Consider the following 13,823-nt stretch of genomic DNA (forward strand, 5'->3'; position numbering starts at 1 on the left):
AGGAACTGCTGACACACTCCAGCCACATGAGGTCTAGCATTGTCTTGCATTAGGAGGAACCCAGGGCCAACCGCACCAGCATAATGGTCTCACAAGGGGTCTGAGGATCTCATCTCGGTACCTAATGGCAGTCAGGCTACCTCTGGCGAGCACATGGAGGGCTGTGCGGCCCCCCAAAGAAATGCCACCCCACACCATGACTGACCCACCGCCATACCGGTCATGCTGGAGGATGTTGCAGGCAGCAGAACGTTCTCCACGGTGTCTCCAGACTCTGTCACGTGCTCAGTGTGAACCTGCTTTCATCTGTGAAGAGCACATGGCACCAGTGGCAAATTTGCCAATCATGGTGTTCTCTGGCAAATGCCAAACGTCTTGAGTCATATGTCCTGCACGGTGTTGGGCTGTAAGCACAACCCCCATCTGTGGACGTCGTGCCCGCATACCACCCTCATGGAGTCTGTTTCTGACCGTTTGAGCAGACACATGCACATTTGTGGCCTGCTGGAGGTCATTTTGCAGGGCTCTGGCAGTGCTCCTCCTGCTCCTCCTTGCACAAAGGCGGAGGTAGCGGTCCTGCTGCTGGGTTGTTGCCCTCCTATCCCCGGACACAGCAAACCTTCTTGCCACAGCTCGCATTGATGTTCCATCCTGGATGAGCTGCACTACCTGAGCCACTAGTGTGGGTTGTAGACTCCGTCTCATGCTACCACTAGAGTGAAAGCACCGCCAGCATTCAAAAGTGACCAAAACATCAGCCAGGAAGCATAGGAACTGAGAAGTGGTCTGTTGTCACCACCTGCAGAACCACTCCTTTATTGGGGGTGTCTTGCTAATTGCCTATAATTTCCACCTGTATTCTATTCCATTTGCACAACAGCATGTGAAATTTATTGTCAATCAGTGTTGCTTCCTAAGTGGACAGATTGATTTCACAGAAGTGTGATTGACTTGGAGTTACATTGTGTTGTTTAAGTGTTCCCTTTATTTTTTTGAGCAGTATATATATATACTGGAATAGAGTGCCATTTTGGATGAAGCCCCAGCTCTAATTGGCTCCTGGAGACTGTGACACCGCTCAGACTGTGACACGGTCTGGATGTGACAGTTAAGGCTAGTCCTTCTCTGGTGTCTGTACTGCCCTTTGTGTCAGTCCCATTAACCTTTCTCTTCCATCTCATTCCCTGCCTTTTTAGGCTCAATTAAGGCCACAAATTAAATGAGTATGGAGTGGGGAGGACAGAGGCTTTGTCGTAGATTGTGTTTAAGGAAATAATTGCACCTAACTGTATCCTGATGAGTCTGCTATTCAAGAGGTGGATGTAATTTGTATGTATGGTTTTGGATAAGTCAGAGTATATATTTTGATGCAAACTGCTTTAAGTTCTCTTGATTGTGTATGCTTAGTGGTGTGAGTAAGTATGAGTGCCTGCCTGCTTGTGTGGCTGTGTACAGTATATTGTGCCATCTCACTACTCACCACTTCCTCTCCTCTGGTACAAATCAATAACATTTTAAAGTAACTGTCCATTGAAATCTAACTTTTAAAATCTCACTCTGTTAACTCATATACAAATAATGTTGTTGACTCGTCCTATACTCGTATTTGTGGCCAAAGCATAAATTGGAGAGAAAACACTTAAAAAACAATCAAAACAGCAGTCTACTCGCATGAATATTTTTAATGACCGGTATACGCCTACACCATCCTGTTGTTTGGGTACGCCCACACCATTCCAACACAGGAAAGCTGCTTTTTAGCATACTTAATTACCATATTTTGGAAGGAAATTATAAGGAGGAAATTATAAGTATTGTAAGTATTGTAAGTAATTATGGGTAATATTTCATAGAAATATGGAAACACTGGAACAAAACTTTAAGATAGGAAAAGCAGAGAAACCTTCCCCCAAAACACAACAACACATTATAACAACACAGCACTTCATTGAGAAATAAAATTGCAGAATGAAGCCATGAAACCATGTGGCTGCCCTTTGGGAGTGTGTGAGCTCTGGTCTGATGTTATTGCAGTGTAATTAATCACAGGCTGTAACTGCATTCACAGTGTCCCTGTTGGTTAATTGGACGGCAGCTAAAGAATGGCCTAATGGCATGATTTATTCATCTAGCCAGCCAAGTGGAATGCCACCCTGCCCCCAGCTACCCAACCGCCTGCCTGGCTAGCTGGCTGTATGGAGGGTTCACTCCTGTACCCCAGGTACTCCCAACTACTCGCTACCCCGGCTACTCCTGCATCCACTTAAAGGTTACACTCCCAAGATACACTCTACTCAAGAGAGACCAAAGGAGAGTAGAAGCGTAAGGGAGAGTCAGTGAAGGCGTGATTACTGTACATGGCCCTGGCCTGCACACGATAGTTGAGGGTTCGAGGCAGTGGTGTTTACTAATGATGGTGTGATCACATAATTGGGTACAGGCCTGGAAGGTTTTGTTTAATAAGTACTCTGTCTAAAATGCTTTGAAATTCAGATGGCTACAGCTATGCTAAGTCATGACACATACTGTAGCAATACTAAGCATTGAGAAAGCTGCCATTTTTTTGTCTGTAGGGTTATAAAGGGCAAAAGCTGATCTTGATTTGATCAAAACATCTCATACTAGGTCATCACAAATTGGATAGTTATTATGGTTGGTTCCTTCATAAGAGTGCCTGTATCCGGAATGATAGTTTCAAGAGCCTATATCACCTGCCATGTTATATGTCGCCCATAAATGTACTTTCTCGCCTGGAGTGCTATGATGTGAGGGCCTATTTTCTTTCATCACAATGGCACCCCACATATCATGATTACTTACAGTCAGTCAGAGTATGGCGCAGAAAGGACCTTATAATGTAGAGTGGCAGGGCCCATATATCAAAGCTCAGGCTGCTCCATCACTGGCAGGGTTTTTTTCCTCTGTTACTGGGGTCCCATTACCCATAGATAACCACACTTTAATAGTTAATGCAGCTGTGGGGCCACCATCTGAATTACAAATGTAGCCATCCGTCTCGCCCAGAACCCTGCAGGGCAGGCAGTAGCGCAGCACAGTTGTTTTTTAGACAGAAACACTAAACATTCATCAATAGACAGCCATCTGACACCAGGGTCCGGGGATACATCACAAATGGCTAGTGTACTACACAGGGAACAGAGCAGCATTTGGGATGCAGACCAGGAGATATTGAACACTGATGTTGTCAAGACTAGAGAGACCGGGTTGCCTGGTGTCAGAAAGTGTAATGTCAAAGTGAAATTATGTTAAAAAATGTTTATTTTTTTACAAATGAATACAAAATGAAAAGTATTCAACCCATTTGGCAAGCCTAAATAAGTTCAGGAGTAAAAGTGTGCTTAAAAAGTCACATAGTAAGGACTCACTCTGTGTGCAATAATTGTGTTTTACATGATTTTTGAATGACTACCTCCTCTCTGTACCCCACACGTGTAATTTTCTGTAAGGTGCCTCAGTCGAGCAGTGAAAATGTCAAACATAGATTCAACCACAAATACCAGGAAGGTTTTCCAATGCCTCGCATTGGGGCACCTATTGGTAGATGGGTGTAAAAAAAAAAATTAAAAAAAAAAAAAAAAATTAAAAAAGCAAATATTGAATATCTTTTTGAGCATGGTGAAGTTCAGTGGCGGTCAGTGCTGTTTAAGATGAGGGTGGACAATTCTGTGTTTTCATCAGCATGGCCTAATTTCTGTTACAGCATGTTGCATGACTGTCATTCATATTCCATTCACCCAGTTCAATGTAACAGTGATAGGTTTAGGCTAATACTTGATACTCAAATTTCCCCTATACCCATCATGAGGTCGCTACAACCAAGCCTATGAATAAAAGTTTACAACGTAGGTGCACACAGGTCGAGAGAAAAATATGAAGTGACAGAGTGGCATTCAATACCGTCTTGCACACTCTTGCCTATATCTAGCTGTTATATGGTGTTTAATAATTTGTTCAACCTTTGCAAAGGGCAAATTCAGGTATGTTTATCCCCGTTTCTTTCCGTTTGCTTCTGTTTAAAAAACATTTTTCAATCGGCAGAATGACTACACCCCTGATCACATGTAAACACAGTTCACTTTCATAGCAGCCCGTTGTATTCCTTCTCGCATCTATGCTGTCTCCTCCTCTCACCTTTTCCCTTTGCTTGTGGACTTCACTGCACAAAACATCAGCTTTATGTGACCAAGTGAAAAAACAAACCATATCACAACCACTACCCACAGCCTACATCATTGTAACATGTTAGCTAAAGTAACTTCATAGACAACATAGCTAATAGTACTAATGCGTTAGTAAACCCACTACAATCATGCAGAAACATTACAGTGTACAGTCAGTAAGCAGTTTAGCACTTACAAAGGCGGGCTCAACTATTGTCTTTCTCTCACTTTGAATCAACTACTCAGCACATTTTATGCACTGCAGTGCTAGCTAGCTGTAGCCTATGCTTTCAGTACTAGATTCATTCTCTGATCCTTTGATTGGGTGGAAGACATGCCAATTCATGCTGAAAGAGCTCTGATATGTTGCAGGATGTCCTCCGGAAGTTGTCATAATTACTGTGTAAGTCTACGGAAGGGGGTGAGAACCGTGAGCCTCCTATGTTTTGTATTAAAGTACCCAGACAAGGACGGAAACTAGCTGTTCTGTGGCTACACCATGGTGCTACCCTAGAGAGTGCTGCTGAGGCTGCAGTATTGCAAAATACTGTGTTTTAATCAATTATTTGGTGACAAGATTATATTTAGTTTAGTTTTATCTAAAAAGTTTTTAAATATGTTTTTATTTTTATGTAATTCACTGAGGAGGATGGTCCTCCCCTTCCTCCTTTGAGGAGCCTCCACTGTTGAAGTTATTAATTACACTTTGGATCAGTCACTACAGAGATACAGGCATCCTTCCTAACTCAGTTATTGGCGAGGAAGGAAACCGCTCAGGGATTTCACCATGAGACCAAGAGTGACTTTAAAACAATTACAGAGTTGAATGGCTGCGATAAGGGAAAACTGAGGATGGTTCAACAACATTGTAGTTACTTCAAAATACTAACTTAATTGACAGAGTGAAAAGAAGGAAGCCTGTACAAATCAGAAATATTCCAAAACATGCATTCTGTTTGCAATAAGAAACTAGAATAAAACTTCTAAAAATGTGGCAAAGAAATAAATGTTATGTCTTGAATACAAAGTGTTAGGTTTGGGGCAAATCCAACTCAACACATTACTGAGCACCACTCGCCATATTTATAAGCATGGTGGTGGCTGCATCATGCTTTCGCAACAGCTAATGTGGAACCTAATATAAAACCACGTGTTATGGGTATGCTTGTCATCGGCAAGGACTAGGGATTTTTAGGGATACAAATAAATGAATTAAAGCTAAGCATAGGCAAAATCCTAGAGGACAACCTGGTTCAGTCTGTTGTCCAACAGACACTGGGAGATGAATTCATCTTTCAGCAGGACAATATACTAAAACACAAGACAAATATACACTGGGAAATGAATTCAGTCGTATTAACTCAGGGGTGTGTATACTTATGTAAATGAGATATTTCTGTATTTTATTTTCAAGAAATTAGCAACATTTTCTAAAAGCATGGTGTATTATGGGGTATTGTGTGTAGATTTTATTTTAATCCATTTTGAATTCAGGCTCTGTACCTGACTAAAGATTTCTTGGGAGGGTCCATACTAGATTTGGCAATGTACTCATGATTGATGCCAGAAAAGGAAGTGTATCGATTGAGGTGGTTCTTCTCTCTCCCAGACAGAGTGCCCCTTCAGACCAAGAAAAAGGAGTAAGTGTCTGCCACCTTTCCCTATCTGAGTTTGGAGGAACTACGGTATTAAACTAGCTGTTTAGATATTCACCCCTCTTCTACTTTGTTTGCAGGGATTTCAATGCAGAGGAACACATTTTAAAAGTTGCACCTACATCTCGGTCAAGCACCTTTTTTTGTAAAACGTATTTGTATTCCATGTATCTCTATGCTGTTGAGTCTGGCTCAAATGTGTCTTATCACAGCCTTCTGTAGAGATAACATGCTGCTGTCTGTTCTGGTAGAATATAAAGGCCATGATAAATCTGAGCACGGACTGCCTCAGTAAGTAACCACAGCACAGATGCAGCCCAGCACCACCACACCCTCCCTCTCCTGGGTCTACAATAAAGCTGCCACAGAGGGAGGCGACAGGCACAAAATAGGCAGGCGGGCCCCCTCTCGCTTTTGATCAATCAGGTGAGAGACAGAGAGATAGGAGGAATTCTAAAACTCCAGATGCACAGTCGCCAAGGTGACTCATGCATTACAGCCAAACAGAGCTGAACATACGCTCATCAGTCAGTCATTGACGTCATTTGAGTTCCATATCCCTCCCCTGGTTTGGTGCAGACTGGCTCAAAGTAATTTAGCCTAGATAAAATGATTACTTCATTTAGGCCCTTGGGTGTAGTGACACTGTATTCATGCTTTCACAAGATGGAGTACATTAAAGTATTGGAATAGTGCAGGTGACAATTTTAAAAGCAGATTAAGTAGTGACAACTTGACAGCATATACTATTTGTATCTCGATTGTTTTTCTATTTGGGCTTCCCAATTCACACTTTAGTCTTGGGGCTAAAACTGATAATGCTCTGCTCTTTATCAAGGCAAGACTACACTCTGCTGGAGTTAATGTAAATAGCACTCTAGTATGTCTGTCTCCAGTCACTTGTATCACTATAATGGCATCGACTACACTAAGGAGAAGTAGGTTTCCCTGGCAACAGAGATGAGCTGCTCATTTTTGTTTTTATGTCTTTCCTATCCCATGAGGGTATATTATGTTGAGGGACAAGTCTACACAAGAACAGACGGACATTGTGCATCAAAAGACAGGTGTTTCATTAGCTGTGTTTAATTTAGAGAAAGAACACTCCACTAAGAGACAGCTGGATGGGAGTTCTACGAAAAGTAGTTCTGTGAAAAATAATAACACACTATGATGTTGGACTGTGATGTTGGATATGAAAGACAATTATTGTCCTTCAGATCATAGACTTACAGGAGGCCTACAGTTAAAGTCGGAAGTTTACCTACACTTAGGTTGGAGATATTAAAACTTGTTTTTCAACCACTCCACAAATGTCTTGTTAACCATCTATAGTTTTGGCAAGTCGGTTAGGACATCTACTGTGTGCATGACACAAGTCATTTTTCCAACAATTGTTTACAGACAGATTATTTCACTTATAATTTCACTGTATCACAATTCCAGTGGGTCAGACGTTTACACTAAGTTGGCTGTGCCTTTAAACAGCTTGGAAAATTCCAGAAAATGATGTCATGGTTTTAGAAGCTTCTGATAGGCTAATTTACAATATTTGACTCAATTGAAGGTGTACATGTGGATGTATTTCAAGGTCTACCTTCAAACTCAGTGCCTCTTTGCTTGACATCTTTGGAAAATTAAAAGAAATCAGCCAAAAAATGGTAGACCTCCACAAGTCTGGTTCATCCTTGGGAGCAATTTCCAAACACCTGAAGGTACCACGTTCATCTGTACAAACAATAGTACACAAGTATAAACGCCATGGGACCATGAAGCCGTCATACCACTCAGGAAGGAGACGCGTTCTGTCTCCTAGAGATGAACGTACTTTGGTGTGAAAAGTGCAAATCAATCCCAGAACAACAGCAAAGGATCTTGTGAAGATACTGGCGGAAACAGGTACAAAAGTATCTATATCCACAGTAAAATGAGTCCTATATCGACATAACCTGAAAGGCCGCTCAGCAAGGAAGAAGCCACTGCTCCAAAACCACCATAAAAAAATCCAGACTACGGTTTGCAACTGCACATGGGGACAAAGATCGTACTTTTTGTAGAAATGTCCTCTAGTCTGATGAAACAAAAATAGAACTGTTTGGCCATAATGACCATCATTGTGTTTGGAGGAAAAAGGGGGAGGCCTGCAAGCCGAAGAACACCATTCCAACCATGAAGCATGGGGGTGGCAGCATCATGTTGTGGGGGTGCTTTGCTGCAGGAGGGACTGGTGCACTTCACAAAATAGATGGCATCATGAGAAGAAAATGATGTGAATATATTGAAGCAACATCTCAAGACATCAGTTAAAGCTTGGTCGAAAATGGGTCTTCCAAATGGACAATGACCCCAAGCATACTTCCAAAGTTGTGACAAAATGGCTTAAGGACAACAAAGTCAAGGTATTGGAGTGGCCATCACAAAGCCCTAACCTCATCCTATAGAAAATGTGTGGGCAAAACTGAAAAAGCATGTGCGAGCAAGGAGGCCTACAAACCTGACTCAGTTACAACAGCTCTGTCAGGAGGAATGGGACAAAATTCACCCAACTTATTGTGGGAAGCTTGTTGAAGGCTACCCAAAACGTTTGACCTAAGTTAAACAATATGAAGGCAATGCTACCAAATACTAATTGAGTGTATGTTAACTTCTGACCCACTGGGAATGTGATCAAAGAAATAAAATCTGAAATAAATCATTCTCTCTACTATTACTCTGGCATTTCATATTCTCAAAATAAAGTGGTGATCCTAACTGACCTAAAACAGGGAATTGTTAATTTGATTAAATGTCAGGAATTGTGAAAAACTGAGTTTAAATGTCTTTGGCTAAGGTGTATGCAAACTTCCGACTTCGACTGTATATCGAGATGCAGCTTTCTTTCTTCCTAATGTCCACAAGATGGTGCCATACACCATACTGTGTCCAGCCCTTACTCAGCCATGTTCTTCTGTAGATCTGATTCTGAAAGGATGGTATACATAAAAGCAATATGGTAATAGCTCCACCATGCCCTCTGATAGGCTCTGTAAAAGTTTGAAAAGATTACTTACACTTATCCAATACTTTCAGATCTACCCAAGTAAATGTTTTTAGTTTTTATTTAACCTTTATTTAACCAGGCAAGTCAGTTAAGAACTAATTCTAATTTACAATGACGGCCTACCCCGGCCAAACCCTGATGACACTGGGCCAATTGTGCTCCTCCCTATGGGACTCCCAATCACGGCCTGATGTGATACAGACTGGATACGAACCAGGGACTGTATAGTGACGCCTCTTGCACTGAGATGCAGTGCCTTAGAACGCTGCGCCACTCAGGAAAAATAAATAAATACCAGCACTTTATTCATTATATGAGCAGCACGTGCCGCTTCCTGTGTTTGTGTGAGTCAGACACCACTCATCATGAACTTCAGTGAATCAGCCTGCCCCCATACCCCGCCCCCTCAGCTCCATCCGCCCCCTCCGCTAAGAAAAATGACATCCTCTCCCATCCCCGTCTGCCCTATTCCCTCATTCACCCCTCCTGAGGTTATGTCTGGAGAACTGTGCTAAGTGTATGTGTATATGTCTCTCTCTCCCTCCCTCTCTCCCTCCCTCTGTCTCTCTTTCTCTCTCTATACAATCTCTCACTCTCCCTTCCTCTTCCGTATCTCCATCTTGCAGGACGAGTGTGTGTGTGTAGTATGAGTCATTTCTAGATCCAGCCTGGGCCAATTCTAGCTGCACATGCAGGGGGAAACCCAGGCGCAGGCAGGAATAGGATGTTTTTGTCCACATCTGTTAGCCGGTTTGGCTGCAGAGCTCTGCGGTTTGCACAGGGCCTAAAAATGGATTTCTAGAATGGGCTGAATGTGTAGAATGTGCTGGAGGGGGAGTGGGGGGGTGGATGAGCATATAGGAGGAGGAAGAAATACAGGAGAAGGGGGGTTAGTATGACAAAGTGGGCCAAGACCCCCCAAAGGGTTCTCCCTAGAGCTGCCTGTGGTCTCCAGGAGCCAGGTGCTTCAAGGAGTGCTTTGAGTCTGGATTGGACGTGATTTGCTTTTTGGTGTATTTCATTGTGTGTTGTTGCTGAATTTTAGCTGGACTGTTTTGCAGCCTTTTGTGGCTAGTGATAAGAAAGCTATTTGTTTTTTGTACAGCTGCTACATGGGGAGTTTTCTTATCACTTTGGAATGCTGAATTCTGCATGATTATTCATCTATTGAAATTAAACTATTTATATTCAAGCCTGAGTGTTATCTTTCAACAGACAGCTTTGTAATGCCACAGTACTCACAATTTAGAATACAGGTGTTGTCAACTTTCTGTGAAATACTTTGGTGGTAATTATACACTGAGTATACAAAACATTAAGAACACCTGCTCTTTCCATGACATAGACTAGGCAGGTGAATCCAGGTGAAAGGTATGATCCCTTATTGATGTCACTTGTTAAATGCACTTCAATCAGTGTAGATGAAGGGGAGGAGACAGGTTAAAGAAGGATTTTTAACCTGTGAGACAATTGAAAGGTGTTCCTAATGTTTTGTATACTCAGTGTAGACTGAAGTTGCTTACCAACACAATATTGAATGTTCCTGAGTGGCGTAGTTACAGTTTTGACTTAAATCAGCTTGAAAATCTATGGTAAGACTTGAAAATGGCTGTCTAGCAATGATCAACAAACAACTTGACAGAGCTTAGTTTTTTAAATAATAATGTGCAAATATTGTACAATCCAGGTGTGCAAAGCTCTTAGAGACTTCTTCAAAAAGAAGCATTGGAGTCAACATGGGCCAACATCGACACCTTGTAGAGTCCATGCCTCAACGAATTGAGGCTGTTCTGAGGGCAAAGGGAGGAGGGTGTTCAACTCAATATTGGGAAGGTGTTCCTAATGTTTGGTATACTCAGTGATACTTCAAATACTTTACTGGGGGAACGTTTTTGAAAAGGGTATTAGAAAATACTTTTTTCCCCATGTGAGAACACATGTACTTGAACACAGTTATGTTATTTCTTACACAGTTCTGCCATGTCTAATAAAAATATGTATATTTAAAAGTAATATCAGCTACAGTCCATCATCCCCCCATCTTGCTCCAGGCTGATGCTGCATGGTTCAGCAGCAGGGCTCATCCCATATTTGGGAGGAGGACATTCCTTAGGCACACACACTCTCTGGGCTGGTTGCCCTGTGTTCATCCCAGTATAGAGGGACTCAGCCTAAGCATAGCAGAGACATGGGGGGAAGTTGGGGGTGGATGAGTTAGGGGGACTGGGGGAAGAAAGAGCGGAAGGAAGTGAATAGAGTGAGATGGAGAACTGGCTTGCCAGGCAAGCACATGCTGAGCAGAACATTGGATTCATTCAGAAAAAGAGCACTTCTCTCCATTCACCCCCCCCCCCCCCCCCCCATCCAACCCCCCCTTTAACCCACTCATCCTATCTGACCACCATGTACAGTAGCATACATACACTGTATATCTCACCAGATTCTGTACCCACATGCTCAAAACTCTATTTACCTAACAATTCCTTTACCTAACTAATTACCTCTGACACCATCACAATTTCATTCAAATTTGAAAAGATCTAACTGAAACTGGGTCAGAAAATGTGTCAAACGTACCCTCGCTATTAAACCGTTTTTTTTGTTAACATACAGAAGTATGTTATTATTGGAATTATTCAATAATGTGCCAATTGCTCAATAAACATATCATCCTGCTGTTTGTAATTACAGCATTATTACATTTTACTTCACAGTTCCCTATTTCTTTATAATCCATGCTTTATCAACATAGAACATTTATGCAAAGGTACAGCAAGAATGTGTCATTTTATTCATGTAGGGCAGCTTACATTTATTTGTTGTTTTATTTGTTTTTGTGGGCTTATTGGTGTGAAACTGAGCCCTAGACAGACAGAAGGAACCTATAGATAACCATATAGCAGTCTAGCAGGCACATGGAAAGCATTTGTTGAGCCAGGGGGGTAGGGATTGGGAAGTGTTCCTGTTCCGTCCTATTTTGGAGGATGGGAGGTGTGTGTCTGAGGGGGAGGTGGCGAGGTATAATACACTTCTCCATTACATAGATGGCCCATTGTCGTCTGTCCCTTATCCTATGTTTTGGCAGAGTGAGGGATACGGAGCCATTTGCTGCTAAGAGTGTGTCCCAGTGTGTCCCAATGGGACAGCAGTTAACGGTGTAACACCTATCTGTTTCACATGCATAGTGACCCCATTCACTCCAGATGGGGGGATTTACATTCAAGAACAGATATAGGTCTAGTCTAGAGGTCTACCTATGGAGGAGGACGACTATGCATGCAGTACGTTGGTAGTTTAGTCATGCAGAAACAGGGCAGTATACAGGATATATCTGATAACAGAGATTTCCATTGTTTCCTTTAATTTCATGTTTTGTTATCTATACTGATCAGAAATATGAACACAACATGCAACAATTTCAAAGATTTTACTGAGTTACAGTTCATATAAGGAAATTAGTCAATTGAGAAAAAAAACTAATTAGGCCCTAATCTATGTATTTCACATGACTGGATAGGGGTGCACCATGGGTGCAGCCACCCACTGGGGAGCCAGGCCCAGCCAATCAGAATGTGTTTTTCCCCACAAATGGACTCCCGAGTGGCACAGTGGTCTAAAGCACTGCATCTCAGTGCTAGCGGCGTTACTACAGACCCTGGTTCGATTCCACGCTGTATCACAACCGGCCGTGATTGGGAGTCCCATAGGGCGGCACACAGTTGGCCCAGCATTGTCCGGATTAGAGTTTGGCCGGGGTAGAATATGTTCTTAACTGACTTACCTAAAAAATATACACTACCGTTCAAAAGTTTGGGGTCACTGAGAAATGTCCTTTTTTTTAAAGAAAAGCACATTTCTTGTCCATTAAAATAACATCAAATTGATCAGAAATACAGTGTAGACATTGTTGTTGGAAATGACTATTGTAGCTGGAAACGGCTGATTTAAAAAAAAAAATGGAATATCTACATAGGCGTACAGAGGCCCATTATCAGCAACCATCACTCCTGTGTTCCAATGGCACGTTGTGTTAGCTTATCCAAGTTGATCATTTTAAAAGGCTAATTGATCATTAGAAAACCATTTTGCAATTATGTTAGCACAGCTGAAAACTGTTGTCCTGATTAAAGAAGCAAGAAAACTGGCCTTCAGACTAGTTGAGTATCTGGAGCATCAGCATTTGTGGGTTTGATTACAGGCTCAAAATGGCAAGAAACAAAGAACTTTATTCTGAAACTCGTCAGTCTATTCTTGTTCAGAGAAATGAAGGCTATTCCATTTGAGAAATTGCCAAGAAACTGAAGATCTGGTACAACGCTGTGTGCTACTCACTTCACAGAACAGCGCAAATTGACTCTAACCAGAATAGAAAGAGGAGTGGGAGGCCCCGGTGCACAACTGAGCAAGAGGACAAATAGAATAGACTACAAACAATACAATACAACTTAATTTACTTGATTTCTAGTATACAGTACCAGTCAAAAGAGTTTGGACACACCTACTCATTCAAGAGTTTTTCTTTATTTTGACTATTTTCTACATTGTAGAATAATTGTCACGCCCTGACCATAGAGAGCCATTGTTTCTCTATGGTGAAGTAGGTCAGGGCGTGACTGGGGGTGATCTAGTTTATTTATTTATATGTGGGGTTCTTTATTTATTTATTTTTTTAAGTTTATTTTCTATGTTGGTGATTTGTATGATTCCCAATTAGAGACAGCTGGTAATGGTTGTCTCTAATTGGGGATCATATTTAAGTAGCTGTTTTTCCCACCTGTGTTTGTGGGATATTGTTTTGTATTGGTACATGTGCACCACTTAGTCACGTTTCGGTCTTTCTTTATTGTTTTGCTTAAGTTTCACTTAATAATAAAGATATGGAACTCAACCTCCGCTGCTGCGCCTTGGTCCGTCTCTACACACGGTCGTGACAATAATAGTGAAAAC

This window comes from Oncorhynchus clarkii, chromosome 16 (assembly GCF_045791955.1).
Source record: "Oncorhynchus clarkii lewisi isolate Uvic-CL-2024 chromosome 16, UVic_Ocla_1.0, whole genome shotgun sequence".
NCBI classification, from domain to species: domain Eukaryota; kingdom Metazoa; phylum Chordata; class Actinopteri; order Salmoniformes; family Salmonidae; genus Oncorhynchus; species Oncorhynchus clarkii.